We start from the raw sequence: 8,907 nt of genomic DNA, 5'->3' as shown, positions 1-8,907 counted from the left end.
TGTGGCAATCAGCTTGGTGCCTGTTAACGTTTACATTGATTGAAGTTAAGTTTTATTTAACCCTTTCATGTTAAGGAATCACCAGTGTGTAATGGTCTAACTTTCCTTCCCCCCTCTCCTTCTTCTCCCCACCTCTACCCCTTCCTCTCCTTGCTCCACGCCATCTGACCAAAGAGCTCCTCAGGCGGAGCCTCATTGGGAGGGATGAAGGCAGAGGCAGTGGTTGCACAGATACGGGAGCGGGGGGTGCTGAGGGGGGAACATTCTCGGATCCTAGGATCCAGAAGCAGGATCTTGATCCTGCCTCTCATCTGTCGTTCGCAGTGGTGGTGTGGAACCTAGGGGTGGAGTGCCAGGCTCTGGGACCACTAGGAGGCCTGTGCCAGCAGTGTTCCTGGCTATCGCCTCCAGGGCCTCCGCCATCCACGGAACATACTCAGTCATGGTGGCCAGCTGTCGGGATATGCCCCCCAATCCTCCTGGACAACTGTACCATTTCTCCGCTGTCATGTGGCGTTCGTGGACCAGACCTGCCACATCCGTGAAACCTCCACGGGGTCGACGCCGTCCTGGGGACAAATGGGGTGCCCTGTGGCGAGGTGCTTGGGTCTGGTACCTCCAGAGTGGAGGCAGGAATGACCGGAGGAGCACTCGATGACCTTGGGCTGGAATGGCTTCTGGAGCGTGGCGATGCAGGTTCCTCGAAGTCCGCGCTATCATCCGTAGAGAACAGGATTGATGGCAGGAATCGGAGCTCCTCAGCACCAGATGTAGGATCGTTTGGCGAATTTGGCCCCGTGCCCCCACCTTCTGGCCTCTGTGGTCTTGCCTGGGGCCACGCTGCTGGCTTAGCTGCAAAACACAAGTGAGGTTATTAGAGGAGAAGGGGGTGCTAGGGTCACAAGGTGATTCCAGCGCTACACACAGCATATGCATGACAAAAACACCACCGCTATCAAGATCATCGCAGACATCATATTTCATGACCATCAACACATGGCACATTGCAATGATTTTCATTGGGCCAGCATTATTTCTAGGACAATTTTAGAAATCATCTATCATATATGATTGTTCGGATATGAGTGGGTGTGGTATCTATTGACTTTACATCACGTAATGGTGTAAACTTTACTCACGTTGCTTCACTTCAGGGTCTGCAGATGCTTGCGTGGGCGTCCGGGTGTGCTTACCATGAGTGCGAGCACCCGCTCCTCCATCTCAGTGATGTCGCTGGGGACTGGTGGCCCCCCACCGTTCGCCTCTGCACGGACCTCATCGTCGATAGCTTCTTCTGTAAAAGGTGACACGACGACATGGCATGAGATCATTGCATGATCTCATCGCTAGGTACTGTCACAGACACTGATACTGTGAATGTTTAAATGTATAGAGACATTGAAGTTGAGAATGTGGGAATTGTATAGGGACAGTATAAGCTAACAAAGAATTCATGGAGGACTAGCCATGACATCTCGGACTCGAGACTGCGAAATGTTACAACACTAACACATATTGAAACAAAACCCACAGCTTGCAGAAAAACCTCAAGGTCTTATTAAATCATGTTATTAACCTGAAACATTAACAGAAGGTCTTTGTTTAAAATCAGACCATACTTAGGTCGGCTTATGAGTGGACAAAGGGAAAGAGGGACCAAAAGAGATAGGTTGAACTAGGATGTCACTCTAGCCCTATCTTGTTATCTTTTGCCGAGAATGTATAACTGTTGTCGCTTTACGATGTAACTTCACTTATCCGTAGGGAGTGTGTACGCTCTATCGAGAGAGTATATTTTCTGTCTGATAGGTCTTACCGGCCGGTAAAATAAAGACTGCTTTGTTCAAAGCACAAGAGGTATTCGACTCAGTAATTTTACTGAACCAGATTGAGAGAAAAGAATCCAGGAATTTACATTTGGTGTCAGAAGTGGGATCTCAACAGACGACTGCCGAAAACTTGCGAATTAAGAGCCAGACTAGCCTTGGACGAGACGAGGGGAAAGTGGCCACTGGTGTGAGTATGATTTCAATACTGCTCCAGTTTCCCCCGGTTTCAAAAGTCTGAGGAAAGTTTAGCCACTCGCTGGTTCTCAGGTAGTGTCTGAACGAGATCCAGGACAATCTGGTGAATACCTTTCAAACTTAGAATAGGGATAGAGATAGGGAAATTGCGCGATGACGCAAACCAAGCGGCGACTTGGAAAGATAGGTTATAGTTAGAGCTAGATAGGGATAGATGATCAATCATGGATCCAAAAATTAATAGGAAAGAAAAGAGACTCTTGTGAATGTCTGTTTAAATGAGAAATGCTTCTGTGATTTTTACTGTAAAAAGAAAGCCGGGGAGTTGTGGTTTGTTTTATCTCAAACAGAATGAAAGTTTGTTTTAACCCTTCGTAGTGTTGTCCTGTATGTGGGAAGTTTAAGAGTGTGAACCTTTTTGAATTACGTATATTCGGATGATAAGTTACGGAGCCAGGAAATGCACAAAGGATAGGTTTGTTGAAAAAAAAAAGAAAAAATTACATGGTCCCGGTGGTTAAAAAAAGAAAAACTTGTTGAAAGAAAACATTCAGAGAAGGCACAGCAAAACAACTGAGATAGATTCAAAAGGATTCAAAAAAAAATATTACGTTAAATAATGTGACCTTGAGGCTGGAACAATTGAGATAACGAAAAGCAGTCCACAGCCTACGTGCCAGACTTCTCTCTAGTTATGGAAAAGACAAAAAAAAGTAACGTACTAAATAGGTGCTAAAAAAAAATGTTCTGAGATTTTAAATTATGAGAAAAATTCCACTGCAGTAAAAAAAAATAAATCACTCCTGTCCAGTTGGCAGAAAAACTCCATTAAATTAGGGCTTTCATTGACTGAATTTAAACTGCGCAGTGACGTGAAAGGATAGGGAAATTTGGAGACTAAAAGAAATTAAATAAGGCTCATAAGAAATCAAATTTAGAAAATTAGGCTCACAGGGAATAAAATAAGGCTTATGGGGAATTAAATAGAGGATAGGTGTTCAATTCAGGTACGACGTCGACCTTGTATATCACTTGGCCCGTCTAGGCTCTGATTGAATTTAAATCCCGCAGCAATTCGGAAGGTAGGGCCGATGCGAACGCGCAGCGGCGCTGACGCACAACGACGCGAGATGCGCAGCGGCGCGAGCGTGCGGCCGAGAGGAGGAGGGCCGACGCGAACGCGCAGCGGCGCTGACGCGCAACGATGCGAGACGCGCAGCGGCGCGAGCGTGCGGCCGAGTGAAGGAGGGCTGATGCAGACGCGCAGCAGCATGGAACGCGTGGTGACGCGAGACGTGCGGCGGCGCGAGCGAGTAAACGTGGGCCGACGCGAACGCGCAGCAACACGAACCTCGAAAGTCAGTGCTGATTTCTGTAAGTCGTTTTGTGTTGAGTTTGTCAAGCGTGTTTCGATGGAATCGCGTGGAGACGTGAGCCGCGGGGCGACGCGGCTGTGTGTTGAGTTTGTCAAGCGTGTTTTGATGGAATCGCGTGGAGACGTGAGCCGCGGGGCGACGCGGCTGTGTGTTAGATTAGAAAGTCTGTTTTTCAGTAAAGTCTGTTTTTCAGTAAAGTCTGTTTTTCAGTAAAGTCTGTTCGTTTTAAGTTTGTTTAAATCGCACGACTACGTGAACGCGTAACGACACGATAATGGGTAATCAATTGGATAAAACAACGGATGCGGGTAGTCCGTTACAAAAGTTATGTGAGGAATTCCCTGAAAGAGCTGAAGACTTTAGAAAATTATCAGGAGCCCTGAACAAATTATTAGGAGATGATCAATGACCTCTAGGTGGCACTAATATAGAAACATAGAAACATAGAAAATAGGTGCAGGAGTAGGCCATTCGGCCCTTCGAGCCTGCACCGCCATTCAATGAGTTCATGGCTGAACATGCAACTTCAGTACCCCATTCCTGCTTTCTCACCATACCCCTTGATTCCCCTAGTAGTAAGGACTTCATCTAACTCCTTTTTGAATATATTTAGTGAATTGGCCTCAACAACTTTCTGTGGTAGAGAATTCCACAGGTTCACCACTCTCTGGGTGAAGAAATTCCTCCTCATCTCAGTCCTAAATGGCTTCCCCCTTATCCTTAGAAGCGTAGAGGTAGCAAGAAAGCACAGGGATTGTCAAAAAAATGTTTTTAAAGATGCATCACTTCTGTCAAGTTGGCAAACAAAAGCTATTAAATTAGGACTTTCATTGACGGAGGGAACCCATGTTAAAACTGTAGACGTCTTAAAAAAAAAGAATGCGCGCACGAGAAACTTACTAAGAGATCCTCTGGGACCTCTGAGAAAGGTATTGACTGACTACGTAGTAAAATGGCTGGCTTTGTGTTAACCGAGGCTGATGATGAAATTGATGAGTGGTCACTGACTCAGCGCCCAACGGCGCCTCCCGCACCCCCTGGCCCCTTGCTCCAGTCCTCTTCCCAACACCCTCCACCTTACACTCCGGCGAGAGGAGTTAAAAATAACCCCATACCACCAAAGCAACAAACCCAAACTGACTCCTCATCCTCTGATAGCGATTCGGATCCCCAGTTCACAAGCAATATAGCCGAAAGGACCAGATCTCACACTCGAAAGGGCAGAACTATATCTCACTCACAGACAGTCCCATAAATCTTCTAGTCAATCTACCAGTCCAAGTTGTGAAAGACATAGCAAACACCCCCGCCGATCGAGACGCAGAACTGTCAAGCAGTCAGACAGCTCCGAAACATCCTCCGACCTAGAAATGATTTCCAAGATCCCAAAGTCCCGACACCAATTCCCTGTCAGACCAATGCCAAACCCTGATGCACAACAAGCTGCAGACCACCCCACTATAGATGTCTATGTGATCTTCGAACAACTATTTGATTGCTCACGCTATCCGGACAAATGGAAAGGGCAGTTAGATATTATTGGCAGGAAAAGAAAGGGGAGGGGGGAGGTGCGCCCCCAACCCGGGTCAAGACTGAATACGTGACTAGAAAGGAAGAGCCATCTCGGGAGGAGGGATCAATAGAACCGCAGTGTTGCATACAGGATTGGATGGATAAGCAAGGATACGGTTATACTAAACAACCAAACGGCCCGAGCCCTGCTAATAAACCTCCCTATTGTCCCCGGCATGGTATGGGAAGAGGCCGGGACTGGGTAAGAGGAATTGACTGTTTTAATTGTGGGCAGGAAGGACATTGGAATAAAAATTGCCCCTACCGTCAGCATGGAAAAGGAAGAGGAGGAAGAGGAGGGGGGCAAGGGGGGGAGAGGAGGATCTTACACTAACTTCTCCCAGAACAACCCCTTTGGTCAATTGTCCCCCGATTGTCTACGCAGCTTGATTGTGCAGGGATCCTCCCAGGACGACGAACCCATTCTGAATGAGTGGCAACCCTTTTTGATAGATACGGGAGCCTTCATGTCTTCTGTACAATCAAAGCTTAAACTCCCTGCCTCTACTGAAACACAGGAACTTTCAGGATTCCTGGGACAAATCTTGACATTCCCAGTGTCAGAACCGGTTAAAATGGGTTACCAGGAAGAATCGGTGGAACATCGAGTTGTTATCACAACCAATCTGGACTGTAACTTGATGGCTAGAGACCTCCTCTGCAAATTCCAGTTGCATTTGGAGTGTGGAGATGATGGGATTATTGTAAAACAGGAAACCCTTAAGCGGCAGTATTATACCACTAGAACCCCTCAGTGGTGGTCTCTGGACCTGCCGCAGGCACCCTATCACGTGACCCTAGCATACGATCCCAGTGGAAAGAATCAGGACCTGCAGAACTTTTATCAGGATCACGAAGGGGAAGTGAAGGGAATTCTATTAAGGGCTAGAGTGACTGGACTGGAAAGAGAGGCAGATTTTGTGGAAGTGGATAAGAATCTGTGGAAACAGCCCCTAACAATGGCACCGCATATTGCTCGTGAAGTATTAGCCCCTCACCATGCTAAAGATTTGGGAGTTATGGTACACAAGGCCATAGATGAGGCTGACCCTACCAGCCGGGATGTGCAAATCGTAAAACATGGTCGAACAGTCCAATTTCATGAGGACCCCGAGAAGGTCTTAACGACTCTACAGCATCATACTGGCTCGGACATACCTGACTATGTGGATCCTCATGTGTGGGCAGAGGACCCCTCCCAAGTGGGTTATACTCCCATTGATCCAATTGAGATCCCAGTGCAGGGCAATGTGGACTGGCCCTCTATCCGACAGAACCCACTGAAATCACAGGCAATCCTAAACTGACCTTTCGACACTGTACTGCAATTAATCCGGCCTGTTTTCTTACTGAGCCACCCCAAGATGAGGAAGAACCCAGTCATGATTGCTTATCTTTAAATTAAGAGGCCACATCAGTCAGGGAAGATTTAGTTGATGTACCAATGGAAGATCCAGACTGTATTCTTACTGAGCCACCCCAAGATGAGGAAGAACCCAGTCATGATTGTTTATGTATGTTGACGGAAGTACTTCTATTAATCCAGAAGATACACGAATCTCAGGATACGCCATAGTAAACCAGGAGAATCAGGTCTTGGAATCTGCCGCTTTTGAAACCGCCTATTCTGCCCAACAATCTGAACTATTCGCCCTCACCCGAGCCTGTATCTTGGCCAAAGATCTCAAAGTCAATATCTATACCGACTCTAGGTATGCCTTTGGGGTGGCCCATGATTTCGGACAATTATGGAAAAATAGGGGATTCCTAACCTCACAGGGGAATGAGATATCTCATAAACAGCTATTATCTGATTTGTTGCAAGCCCTCATGTTCCCCAAACGCATTGCCATTGTCAAATGTACTGCCCACACTACCGGAAATTTTCTGGTTGATATAGGGAATCATTGTCCTGACCAAGAGGCCAAACAGGCCTCTCATGACCAACAGATGGTAGTGCCCAAAATTATGAGTCAGACTAAAAATCCTGCGAAGGATAAATTAGCCTCGGAAAAACCAATGCCAACCATCCAAGATGTTATAAAAGCACAGGAGGACGCTCCTGAAAAAGATAAACTGTTGTGGAAATATTATGCATGTACTTATGACAATGTTTCTAAACTCTGGACCACTCCCGCGGAATAGACTTGCATGTCTGACAAGTTGGCTCTATGGATTATTGAATGTATACATTTTGCTACTCATTGTGGAGCAAGGACCACGAGTGACACACTTTTGGCTACTTGGTGGCACCCTAGACTCCAGGCGCTCACCCAGAACATCAGTAGTCGTTGCCTGGTTGGCCAGCAACATAATCCAGGGAAGGGAGTCCCCTGTGATTGGGGTAAAACGCCCCTACCCGAAGGTCCCTTTGAGACATTTCAGTTGGACTACATTGAGTTGCAAAAAGTTCAGTGTTACAAATATGTGTTAGTAATAGTGGATGTGTTTAGCAGATGGATTGAAGCCTGCCCTAACCTGGACAATAAGGCTCAAACTGTTGTTAAGGTGTTAATGAGGGAAATTGTTCCTAAATATGGTATCTAGATGATGACTGATGACCACCTATGTTCTTTCTCTGACTCAGGCTCTGCGACTAGTTCACAACCAGGTTCAAGATGCTCACCTCGACCTCCCAGTTTTACCCGAATTGTCCCTCATGGCACCAGGGAAGTATGGATTCGGAAGGGATTAGAGCCACAATGGGAGGGGCCTTTTCAGGTGTTACTCACTACCCCCACTGCAGCCAAGGTTGAGGGGAAAAGTGCCTGGGTTCACCTGCACCACTGCAAGCTCACCACCCCCTAACGAACCTATTTTACTGGTTATTCTAATTCCTGTTTCTGTTCCAGACTTCCTCTTCTCCATAGCTGAACAAGGCCGTTGGCATCCCAATTGGAACATGGACCAGTTTGAACTTTTACCCGTAGTGATAGACAGCCAGCTACACCGACGGTGACCTGAGAAGAGAGACGGAAAAACTGAACTCTTTTAATCAGCAAAATAATTGGACTATTTATCTGAATCCTGAGCCATAAGATGAAGCTGTCTGTATGCCACAGTCTGTATAATAGTGTTGATATATGACAGTTTCGGCGCATGGGAGGGGAGACAGAGACGAGAGCTACATGTCTTATGTTTATGCGCAAAATGGGAACTTTTCTGGATGTTGGGTGTGTTCACATTCCCCATACATTTTACTCCTAGAATGATCCTAAGTGTTATCATGGAATGATAAAAGGGGGGAATGTTAATGTTTAAATGTATAGAGACATTGAAGTTGAGAACGTGGGAATTGTATAGGGACAGTATAAGCTAACAAAGAATTCATGGAGGACTAGCCATGACATCTCGGACTCGAGACTGCGAAATGTTACAACACTAACACATATTGAAACAAAACCCACAGCTTGCAGAAAAACTTCAAGGTCTTATTAAATCATGTTATTAACCTGAAACATTAACAGAAGGTCTTTGTTTAAAATCAGACCATACTTAGGTCGGCTTATGAGTGGACAAAGGGAAAGAGGGACCAAAAGAGATAGGTTGAACTAGGATGTCACTCTAGCCCTATCTTGTTATCTTTTGCCGAGAATGTATAACTGTTGTCGCTTTACGATGTAACTTCACTTATCCGTAGGGAGTGTGTACGCTCTATCGAGAGAGTATATCTTCTGTCTGATAGGTCTTACCGGCCGGTAAAATAAAGACTGCTTTGTTCAAAGCACAAGAGGTATTCGTCTCAGTAATTTTACTGAACCAGATTGAGGTAAAAGAATCCAGGAATTTACAATACAACACATAACCGACAGATGTAATCATGATTATTATGATAATTATCATTCTTTACCTAAAGACGTGCACCGTGACCGCAGGCTTTGACTACAACATTCCCGGTAAAAGTGAAAGACCTCACATCTGCTGATAGTCACTCA

At 46.0% G+C, this 8,907-nt stretch overlaps 1 long non-coding RNA gene across 1 annotated transcript; it reads left to right on the top strand.

Moving 5' to 3' along the window:
• Positions 1-1,418: 1,418 nt before the first annotated feature.
• LOC139247480 (uncharacterized) lies at positions 1,419-8,702 on the top strand. The gene is made up of 2 exons (XR_011590890.1): positions 1,419-1,857; positions 7,560-8,702. It is a non-coding gene; the product is annotated as an uncharacterized lncRNA (long non-coding RNA).
• Positions 8,703-8,907: the final 205 nt, after the last annotated feature.

This window comes from Pristiophorus japonicus, chromosome 2 (assembly GCF_044704955.1).
Source record: "Pristiophorus japonicus isolate sPriJap1 chromosome 2, sPriJap1.hap1, whole genome shotgun sequence".
In the NCBI taxonomy this organism is placed as follows: domain Eukaryota; kingdom Metazoa; phylum Chordata; class Chondrichthyes; family Pristiophoridae; genus Pristiophorus; species Pristiophorus japonicus.
Note: the sequence above shows the minus strand (reverse complement) of the source record. Positions and strands in the feature narration are given on the sequence as shown.